This window comes from Poecilia latipinna, unplaced genomic scaffold, assembly GCF_001443285.1.
Source record: "Poecilia latipinna isolate Pla-1442-1.1 unplaced genomic scaffold, P_latipinna-1.0 Scaffold977, whole genome shotgun sequence".
NCBI lineage: Eukaryota > Metazoa > Chordata > Actinopteri > Cyprinodontiformes > Poeciliidae > Poecilia > Poecilia latipinna.
This window is the reverse complement of record NW_015113593.1, coordinates 1-12,344: the sequence shown is the minus strand read 5'-3', so window position 1 is coordinate 12,344 and position 12,344 is coordinate 1.

Sequence of the window (12,344 nt, the reverse complement as noted above, 5' to 3'; positions counted from 1 at the left end):
ATTTTTGTCTAAACCAAGCATGTTTTTGTAAATACATGTTTTAATTAGGCTTAATTAATACATTTATCATGAGAGAACATTTCAGATCAAATAAAGATTTGGTGGTAAAGGGAACATATCATGCAAAATTCACTCTTTCAGGCCTTAAATGCATTCTTTTGTATAATTTGAGTGTCTAGGAGCGCAAAAAAACGTAAATGTATTCTCTCCCGGTGCTGTGTAGGTATCTTTATTGTCTATTTGGGTTATATTTTTTTCAGTCTGTTCATTTTTCTTTATTGCCTATAACATTTTCCTGGCTATCACATCACTGGATTTACTGTGGAACAGCTGAACTAGGTCATGACTTCCGGCTAATCAGCTTTGTGAATTCACCTTTTTTCCACCCCTCACAGTGATTTTGTAGTCCAAGTTCAGTCATGTCAAAGCTGCAAGCAAACAAGTCAAAAAGTTCTGTTCTAGTGTGTATTAATGCACACAGTTCCTTACATCACTCCTCTATTAACCCTTTAACAACATTTTTACCAATGTTAGACTGAGAAGTAGCTTGTATAATGAGCTCACCAAATGTGCAGGTCCAGTAGGTGTTTGCTAATTGCTGCTGGCTAGTCTGAAGGAGCTAAGTGGGGGAGCTGTGGGGAGGGCTGCTCTGTGAGGTGGAAGTGCAGACGCTTGGAAAATGCAGCTCCAAGGAGAAGCTTCGTCCGCAAAGCATTTTGCACAGCTGAATAGTTGCCATGAAGAATAAAGGATTTCTAAAACATGAATGAAAGAATTAAAGCAACATTCAAGGTAATTTTTTGATGTGGGAATATCATTATAACATGATGTAAAGCTCACAAAAGTTGATTTTTTTATGATGCTGCCCCTTTAAATTGTTCACAGTGTTCCTGAGTCAGACTGAAGCCACGCAATAAACAATAAAGGGCGCAGACAAGGTAAAGACTCAATGTTCACTTAATATAGGCAAGCAGACTGCAACACCTTGATGAGTGTGTGTGTCTGCATTTGTGTATACCATGAATCACACTGTATGGACAGCTGTTTACAGTGAAGCTAGGTTATCTGTCTCCATTACACAACCACAGCCCAACCTCCCAGGCCCATTATCTACTCAGACCTGCCTAAACACACACCCCGAGACAGGAAGCCCCACTCGCTAACATTGAGACCCTTTACACAAGGCCATGGAGAGAGCACATAATGGACTTTTCTTGGTTTTGGGGCAATCCAACAGAAATGACAGAAAAAAAGCAGCATTCTGTTCACCTACTGGTCTGCAGTAACATCACAAGTCAGATGTTAATCATACCTTTAAATGTCCAAATTCACTCTGTGCTAACTAATAATTGACTATTTTCACAACATCTGACCCAGGTCAGATGTTGTGATGAAGCACAGTGAGCCACTTCCTTATCAGCTTTTGCAAACAATTTTTCAGTGGAATTCACTTAATCCTGTATGACACATGAACTGAGTAAGATCAGGCTGCATTTCTGACCAGGAATTTGCGTTTTAATTTGCTAATATAAAAGTCATTAGCTGTTGTCCAAATCTCCTTTCTGAAACAGATCTTGGGGCTCTGTTCTGATTACAGCAAAGAAAAACTACTGCTCAGACACAACAAAACTCAGCAACCATCTATGATACCTGGACATGGGGGTGATAGGAAATATGCATCAGAAATATTACATTTTACCACTGAAGTAGCATTGAAGCTTTTCAGAAATCCTTTTTCAATTTCCAACAGATTTAGATCTGGTCTTTGATAAGACAACTCCCTGTTGGTGAGCTGAGAGTGTTCGAAGGCTCAATGTTTTCTTATCTCCCTAGCAAATAAAACAAGTGACTGTTGCAAAAATGATCATAAGTTGTTGTTATGAAACAGGTGCAATTCTATGTGTGACCATTTGTTCAACATTTAATGGGTGATGAGAGAGAGGTAGAAAGTTGAGCTGTAAAGCCAACAGTCACTCACACAACCACTCTGTGAAGATTCTTGGATTATGACATGAGTTAGGACAATATTCAACAACATGAAGGATTTTTTAATTGAATTAATTCAAATGTTTTATGCCACTCATTTAATAATTCATATATGAAATGTCCAGAGTACTCTATACAGGCTAATAATGGTGTGAGGAACAGGTGCTTATGAGCAAACTAAGTGTTTTACTGTTCTGCAGTTTAATGGCCTAAAATCTTCATTCTCTGACATTGTTTATTCTCAGATTGTTCTATCGTGTCAGTTTCACACCATACTAACAGCAACAGCAGTATGTTTTCCCTAACACCTCTGAGCCAGTAAGTATGTGAAATTCAACTCTAAGCAAAGCGAATGTGCTTTCTTCTCATGCGCCAGCATGTAATCAGGGTGGAAGCTGTAAGTCAGTTAGAATCTCAGGCTCTTTCTGATATTTCAAGACTTCTTAATGTTCAATTTTTCACATCCTAAGCAGTGACATCACCTTGAGTGTGCTCAAGTCAGCAGATTATTCATCTATGAAAATGTTCAATGTCTTATGTTCTATCGGTTTTCTAGGTCTTCTTCAACTAAATATTTTGTAGTTTACATAATCTGAGAACTACATAGTTATAACCTGTCAATAATCTATACAATGATGTTGGTTTATACAAACCTTATGTAAAAAAGAGCCTTATTTGTGTGCTTCATGTATTGTACATCTGAAAGGAGTGGGATATGTGGGACATTGTTTTCCTTTCAAAAAGTAAAAGAATCAACAGACAACTGGAACAATGAAGAGTTTAAATAATAGGTGCAAAATTAGGGATTTCTGTGCTGATCATGTCAAAGATACGCACATCGGTGTTCTAAAGTCACCTCACTTAAAACTCCACTTGTGCGGTAAGTGTGTGGGACTGTAAACATTGCGGTAATCCCCAGGGTAGGTACTGTCTTGTCTGGTATATGAGGTGGTACCACTTGCCTCCCACAGTCTTTTAATTACAAGTGATGGAGGGGGAAGCCCTTTTAATGAAAATGGTCCACATCATAAAAGCGGCTTTGACCAGGTTCAGCCACAGTTCACACTCAGAGACAGTAAACACAGTTAAAATGAACCAAACCACTGACAGCTGCAAAACTACTCTGGATAAATACTCAAACCTTTAAGAAGCTTTTCACATATTCTCACATTAAAAACACTAATCTTGATGTATTTTACTGTGATTCTTGTGTGATAGACCAGACGAATAAACCACAGTCCATGAGGGTCAGTGTCCTGCAACTTTTGGATGTGGCCCTAGTCTAACACACCTGAATCACTTCCTCAGCTTGTAATTATATTATATAAAGTCCTATTAATTACCTCATGATTTGTTTAAGGCATGTGACAGCAGAAACAAAATCACTGTGCGTCAGGTTTTTCACGATACAATCCTTTCCTGACATACAGGCTCTGACTGTCTGGTGGTCTGACGGACCACCAGACCTGTCAAGGTTTAGACTTGAAAATATTTGTTGATTTTGTTGTACAGTAACTCTGCATACTTAGAGTTGTACACAAATGGGAATTTTGTGTGGAAAGTTAAAACCTCACATTTGCTTTTAAATGTGAGGTTTAAATGTTAAAAAAATAAAATTTTAGACTGACTAAGAACACTGTAGTTGCTTTATAATACAAATTATCCTCAAACACTGAATTTGCCTAACAATTAAGCACAACGTGAATGTCTGTATGGAGAAGTTAGCACAATTTGGCAGCAAACTCGGCAACCCAGAGAACTGTAGTGAAGCAGCAGATATGCAAAGAACTATCAAATACAATAACAACATTTTGAGAGTTTTTGTTTTAAAAAGAAACAGTTCCCCCCACAGGTAGAATACTGGGCACGAGTGGAATATTGTTCTTCAAGATAATCAAGGTGAATGGATGAAAGACATATGGAGAAATGTGGAAAGAAGAGTGACAGTCAGCCACTGACTAATTTTAACATCCCACCACCCTTGTTGTTTTCCTTCTGATAGGTCTCTGATGGAGATAGGGGATGGATGGAACCTTATCGGTGGGAAGCTGCCCAGAACCTCCTGACCTGAAGCTGCATTATGGATACAGAGTGCTGGTGTCCACAGGGGATCAGAGGAGAGAGCATTATCCTGGCAGGACGCTGGGGACTCTGTTCCCAGCAGCATTTGTAACTCTCCTGCTCAGTTTCTCCCTGATGGGTCAATGTTGCTGCCCTCTGGGGGATTCCCACTTTTTCTCATGGCCATGCCCAGCTAGCTTTGACTCTCCTCCTGCCAAATGACCCAGAGTTCGGCTACTTGCTTCCCTTATCTGTCCTTTCCCAGGGCTGTGGTCCTCTCTCCATGTCACCCGTCTCTGTCTGTCATCCTCTCTGTAGCTGATGTATAGTACATTAATCACATCATCTAAAGAGCAGATATTAGGGGAAGTACATAGTGCTATGCGTGGGACAGAGTTGAAGTCAGACCACCAAATAAGAAAACAAATGTATTCAGACTCAACAGTCTGAACATGCAATCCTGAAATTAATATGAGGTTCACTGTGGGTAGTCATGCCGATTCTGATTCAAAACAGGAATCAGAATCAGATTCCAATGACAGATTGGATGGATGACAAAATAGATAAACATGCATAACTGAAAAAAACCTGTTAATACAGCAACATGCAAAATGGTTAAAAAGTTATCTAAAAATAACCCATCAAAGCATGACCAACAACACATCACTTTTAATGATGCATCAGTTTTAATGTACATGAAATTCCTAACTTGGACTGCGAAGGACTGCCATGATAAGATAAGCTTCATTTCTACCACAACAACACATTTTAAAGCATTTGACATTCACATGCAACATATACATTACTCAAGTTATTTAAAAACAACTATTGGTGGGGGCTCAATTAAAAATTTTCACCTAGTTAATTACAGTGTCTGCAGCTGATTAATTGCAATAATATATTTTTTTGCACAACTTGTAAAACTTGTTTTTTGAAGCAAAAATGAATCTCCAGTGGGTCAACAGAACCAGCTCTGGCTTCCATTGCCGATGTATGCTTGATGCTTGTGCATTACATTTACAGCACCAGAATCACGTGAATACACAGGTTCAAGCCAACACCCTTGTATGCTTGGTGTTGACATTAAGAATTTTAAAATGTTAAAATTTTTAATGTTTTAAAATTTTTGTAATTAATTAATCAAAATTGTATTAAAGTCCAGGCCCTTAAAATATCCCACAGCATCCATTGGCCTAAACTATGTTCATGTCACACCAAATATAACACTCCCTAACCATGGGGGTGCAGCTGAGAGGTAGTGGCACACTGCTAAAATTGTTCCCATGCTAGCTTGTGTTTACCCTGGGCTATTGCTGCTTGCTCACACATCCAAAGTTTGCCCTATCGTACTCATTCCTTGTAATTTCTCATCCCTCCCCTCCTAATCTAACTACTCCCCTCTGCTCTTTTCTCATCCCCCTTTCTTTCCCCCTCTGGAGTCTGGTAGGGTTATGTGAACGGCCAAGGAGGAGGGCTGAGAAAAAGACAAGAGGAGTGTGAAAGAAGAGAGAGATGTTGTGGGGTCATCACTAAGTCATCATATTCCCTGGTAAAGCAAGGCTGCATGAAGTGTGTGTGTGTGTGTGTGTGTGTGTGTGTGTGTGTGTGTGTGTGTGTGTGTGTGTGTGTATGAGCTCAGATGCTTCTCTGAAAGTGTGCGCACATGCCTGAGTGGGTGGTGAAATTTGCACATTCCCCTGAACTAGTGTATCTGTGTTTTAATGTGTGTGTTTCCATATATCTGCTGTTGGTCAGGATAGGGTTGTGTGCTTTATAAAAGGCTGTGTGCTTTCAGATGAAGTTCTCCTAATTAGAACCCCTTATAGTTAGCCACTTCATTAACAGGGGTTTCAATGAATACATTTTGTTTTACGACTGAAATATTACCTATCAACAGATAGATAATCTGTTGATAGATAATATTTATCTATCAATATAGATAATTGATAGATAGTCATTTTGGTTTGGACAGGTGTCTTATTTGGTCATATTTTATTACAGTCAGCCCAGTTAGAAATAAATGAAAATAGAAGGTACTCTAAAGCTTTCAAAAAAAAGAAAAAAGAAAAATTGAAACAGACTAAAATCAAACACTAACTCACACTTTAAAATGAAGCACCTTCCTGTTCTGGAGTTCATGCCTCAAGTTGCTGTTTTAATGACATTAAAGTCTATTTTAGCACAGTTGGTTTTAAGGTTTATGAGGGTGTCAGCTGAATCAAATAAAGTCTATTTCCTAACCTGAAATAAACAATGGTAGGAATTCATCCTCCAATTAGAGGATTCCCAGTTCGATTCCCAGTATGCCCACCCTCATCGTTTGTGTCCCTGTTCAAGACACTTCAACCGCCCTTCCTGCTGGTGTTGGTCAAACACCAGCAGGTTGATGGTGCAAAATTGCAGCCTAGCTTCTGTGAGAAGCTACAGTTCAGTAGTTTTCCATCATGAGCGTGTGAATGTGACCTTTGAGATTTCAATTTGAGAAACAAAAGGCATTATAAATAAAATTGATTATTATAATAATTATATGTTTCACCAAGTTGGGTTAGATCTAACTTAGAGCAAAGGACTTCTGTATCATCATAGCCCCCAAAGAGAAGATGGAGTTTCCTGAAGAGGCTGTCCCACTTTAAGCATCTCCTCTTTTATGGCTTCATTTCTAAGACACCCTGTTCTCTATCGCCCTCATCACATCTCTTTCCTCGTCCTTGGACCTTTCATCTCTTCAACCTCTCCTCCTCTCAGTTCGCCCAAATATTTCAGTGTGGCCCGCCATTGCCTCTCAACAGCAACCCGACCCATAAACAAACGTCTTTACATTCTGTAATCACAAACCCCAAACTGCCAGACATTTAAAGGGTCATATTTTATCCCTCTATAAAAAGCGGGAAAAGAAAGAGGCTCTAATGTTGGAGCTTCTTCCTCTGAACAGATGCAGTATCAGTTTGCTAAAGCATGACTGGGAGGGGAGATAGCAAAGGGAGAAATGCATGTCTTTGAGGAGTTCCACATTGCCCCTTGCTTGATCAAAGTGCTCTGCAGCTTTTGTGGCTAATTGTGGGGATTATGTGTAAGTGCTTGAAAAAGACTGGCCTCATTTTATGAGGCTGGTGTCCCACACACTCCTCTGGAAACACAGACACACACTGAATCTCTGCAAACGCTACTATGTTAAGTAATTGGCAACAAAGTGCACAACTGACCTCAGATGTATAAATTCAGATTTTGTATATTTTCGGTGTAAGACAGTGACAGAAAATAGGGCAGCTGAGCTGGAGCTAAAGAAACCGAAAAGTAAAATACTGGTTGAGAAAACGGGAAGCGATCCAGGAGACATGAAAAATCCGACACAAGATGCACTCACACACACACAAAGGCAGACACATCCTGTCATGTTGGTCTAGTTTCAAGGACGACGGCGAGACTGGAAGGTTCCGAGTGCCAAACGACTTGTCAGTGTCAGTTGTAAAGCTGCTTCCCCTAAAGCCACTTCCCTCTGATCAGACAGTCTCTCTCTCACACACACACACGCACACGCACACACACACACACACACACACTACACGCACATGCTGAAAACTGTGGTCAGCTGAGCGGATCTTAAGTGAGGTCAGGAGTAGTTTGGAAACACACGCACAGTTCACAAAGAGACTTTCTTTCAGGGTTTATGACTCTTCTCTATAGTTTTCCTGACCACAGACACACACTCTTGACACACACACACATTTACACATGGGCAAAGGCACATAAAAAACCTCACACAAAGCTGATATAGCGGATATGGTTTTGTGAGGGAGCGAAGGGTGTACGGTCGGCATCAGGTCCAAGCAATTAGAAAAGTGTCCAAACCTCTTTCAGGCAGCCACTGTGGAGCCAGACAGAGAACACGCACACGCACACACACACACACACACACACACACGCTCACACAGACAACAACACAGCTCTCTACTCCAACTTAGGGATTTGCCCAGGATAATTCCTCTTGTATTCACCACGTAGGGTTTTACAAGGTTAGGTCCAAAATTTTTGAGCCACCGCTAACAACAAGAATACTACCGGCTGGCCCTGGGTCTCCAGTCTAAAACTCAAGTGCTTGATTGTGGCTGGTTGGACGTCTTTTTGGGCTTTGTGCTCTGAAGGCCTTTCCAATAAGATGAGCAGAGAAGACAATGGGAAGCAGCTAATCTTGTCTTGATGGTGCCTTTGTCTGTGAGTGCAGGGCTCTTGTAGAGGCAGCGCTCAGGTAAGACAGTATGTCAAAGGTTAAGCTGGGAGATTCAGACTTGCACACACAACTTAATTAAAGTTTGTCTAAGGGGGTGAGAGTGTCTGTCGAGGAGGCTGCTGGAGTCCCACAACTGGCCTGAGAAAGGAATGCCGTTGACTTCAAAGTTGGCTGAGTGCTGCCAAACTGTCTTCAGAAAGTGTGTGCACAGATAACACCGGAGCAGAAATCTGAAACATTAAGAAACCGTTTTCCTTTGAGGAAGTATGCCAGCACAGGACAGAGTGTGCTGGTTAACTGGACTCATCCATGCTGCTTTCAGCAGCACCTCAAAACATATCCACAGAGGGGCATATGTAAAGAATGTTTGGATTCTACACAACAAATTAAAAGTTGCTCAAATCAGCAATTCAGATGACTTAGAATTTTTTTTGACATATTGTAATGAAAGTGAAAGTCAGATTACAACTTGTGAACTTCTAGGCTGTTTTTCTTTTTCTTTCTTTTTCTATGAAGGATAGCTATAAATCCAGATGTTGCCTGCTGGATCACTGTTAGAAATATTCCAGTGTGCTGTGCAGTGACAAGGAATCAACTTGACAGACATAAAATTTGTGCTTGGTACTTTCTAATATTGCTTTTAAAATAGGCAAAGCATAAAGTGCTGCAATGTGTCTAAAAGATGTCCTTTTCAAATCTTTCTGTGACATTATGCAGCTTTAGAATACTCAGAATTTAAGTAGAAGATAAGTTGTACAAAGAAGTGTAACAGGAAGGTACTCTGTAGTAATAAAACAATCCTTCAGAATGGATTTAGTAGTTTGAAGAAAATGATCCAGCCATGTAGACACGATCCCATCATTCCCCCATGAGGTTTCACCTATTCACCAACCTCTGATGGCACTTTCAGCCTTCAGCATGAAGACTGCAGGTTTTTCTAAGAACTAGGAAGAGACGGTAAAAAACAGAGAAGGAAAGGTGAACAAAAGAGTGAATGAAGAAACAGACAGCAGACGTGTAGAAGAGGATAACCTCAGGAGGGCCATAAAAAGAGAGTAGTCTGGAGAAAGGGATGAGAAGGAAGGAAGGGGAATGAGGAGTAGAGAAGATGAGCAGACGGTGTCCTTTATGTATTGGTTGAGTGTCTCCTAGGGCTTTTGTAATGCTTTATGCAGACCCACTTTTCAAGGTCGCTGCATGGCTGCCTTTCCCAGCTGTTTTCATCTTCAGTTTCGGCCTTGCTTCTCTCCCTTAGGTAAGTTTCATTCTTTGTGTCTTTCTGAGACTGTAGAGCTGAATATTACCCAGGGGTGACAGACTATCCACAGACAAACACTAGTAAATGAACAAGGGACTGCCAGTGCTTAAATACCAACTATTTTAGGGGAAGAAGGAATGCATGATATACATGATACACGATGGAAACGATAAAAATTTGGCCTACGATAAAGATCTGCAGTCTACCGGCTGACTGCGGTAATGCTTGTTGATGATGTAATCGGCTGGCAAAGGAAAAGCTTGTTAAAAAAGCAAGTGCAAAAATGTCAGTTATCTGAACCTGGTTCGGGTTCAACTTCCGTCAGTCTTAGAAGGAGATTATAAACATGTTACATAGAATTTGTTGCTGTTTTAATTATATACTACAAAGCCTATCTCCACAGAGTTAAAGAGCCACATACATGTTAATATTTCCAGGCCTAACTTCTGTACTATAACTAGATACACATTAGAAGGCTTCTATGATTTTTCTTCAACAACAGGAAAACATTTAATCTTCTCCTGAGAATCTACGGCTCAGCTACTAACACCATTCAGTCCTTGCTGATGTGAGAAACATGAAGTTAGCATCTAAAACAGCACTTGATGTAAAGTTTACTCTCCATTACGGTCACGATCACTGAGAAGCTCAAACTGAACACTTACAACATCATCAAAAGATATCTATTTTGTTTGAAGTGGCGTTGTACAGAGATGCATTAGTAAAGAGTGTTGTACCTGCAGGCAAGAGTAAGTGTGCTGTGCTGAAGATGTACGAAGGATATTGGACAGGAGATTCAAACTAACTGAGATGTAGGAGAAATTCCATCTGAAACTTGGTAACAGTCTGAAATCCCAAAGCAATGAATGTTTGATCTGTTTGGTGCTCTAAGCAAAGGTTGCTTTGCATGATTTTGATCTTTCTTTGTGATCTATAGTTAGAATACTTCCAAGAACTACATAAAACAAACAAAAAAACACATTCCCTATCATTGATTTTTTTTTAGGAGAGGCCCAACAAAAATGGAAGTGTGAAAAAGCATTCACTGTGTATATTTCAGAGTTATTTGATAAAGACAAAATAGCAGTTGACATCTGCCTTTAGCAACATATATTAGTGATTAACCTCAGTATCAATATCCATACGTGATAAGTCCAATATTTGCTCAGAACTAGGGCTGCATAATATATCAAAAAATATAATCACTGAAATATTAGTTAGGATACAATTATAGCTATTTTTAAATTAGTATTTTAAACAAAAAGATAAGACAGATCTGTCCTCTTACAGCCAAGATCAGCGGGTTAGAAGAGAAGCATGACGGTCAACATGTCCGACAATTTTGATGACATAATACTAATTTACGAGATCAATGTCAAACTGACGTGTTTTCACAAACACAGCTGCTGTCAGCGTCAGCATCCAACCCAAAGAGTGTTGTTAATGGTTCTAGTTTCTCTTTCTATGGTGATTGGGTCGGAAATTTCAGTGTCTGATTGGCCCATGAAGCTGAAAAGTAGATGATTGTGGTCAACAACTGAATCATTTGTGCAAGAGCAGATAGTTATATAGGTGATCTTTTAGCAGCAGTTGTTTCTCAAATTGTTCACAAAGAAATAAAAAAAATTTCAGTCCAGCAACAAATATTTGAATTTACAAGAAGACTTAAAAAGTTCCCAAAATGATTCCAATTTCAGGGTTTTGAAAGACATTTGTGGCTCCCTGTTGTCAGCAACAAAAACATCTCGATCTGAGTCATGTCCAGTGCCTGTGGGAGAAGAACACCTATAGATTTGTGTTTGCTGTCAGCGTGTCACGTACATGTGGCACAAATATCAGAGGAGTCACCCCGCTGTGACCCCTTCAACCATCTGCTTTAAGCAGCCTGCGCCAGCCCCTCAGCCTGCCTACACGGTTACTGACCCATTCCACATGCCAGAAACAAGACAGATGCCCCTGATACCCCAACTCTGGGCCTACCCCCACCTCTCAACAGCATTTTACCGCCTCTCCCTGTCATCCAGACCAGACACCCTGACCTCCTCCATCTTCCTCCTCTTGCACTGCCACTGGGTGAGACGCTCCCCTCAGTCTGTCAGGAGACATATGCTATGTGATGACTGTGGGGAGATCAGAACGCAGCATGCAGGTGGAGTTTACAGGCTGCAGACTTGTTAACATGCTTAGGGTATTGCAGCGGGTAGGACGGACTCTGATAATTCAAAAAGGACATGTAGGAAAAAGGAAAAGACACTTTGAGAAACTATTCACTGCAGCCAGACACACACACACAGGAGGCTGAGGTCCATCCTCTGACCGGTCGGTGACCTGACAGTCCAGCAGCTGCTAGCTGTTTGATGTTTTACTCTGAGGATCAGATTTCATTTCCAGACTCTGTAGCCAATAGGAAAAAGACAGCAAGAGGGAGGAAGGCTCATCTTCCTCTTTTCACCCTGTAGCACCACAGTCCAGGCTCCACTGCAGATCCCCCATGCACTGTAAACAACAGTTAATGTGCTTCATATAAACTTCCTAATGAGGTTCCTCTGAAGATGCAGACTGGCAAACACACTCGCACACACCAGCACGCGCACACACAGAGCGATGCAGCTGACCGCACTGACTGAGAGGCAAGTTCAGAATGTCCAAATGCATTCACACATTAACAAAGTCAAGTGACAATGGCACATCAGAGGGACAGGAGTGTGTTGTGTGTGTGCAGCAGATGGAGTTAGGCTGGACATTAGACCCCTCTAGCCTGATGAAGTTGTCACATGACAGCAGGGTTGAGCACTGTCCTTAGAGGCACCC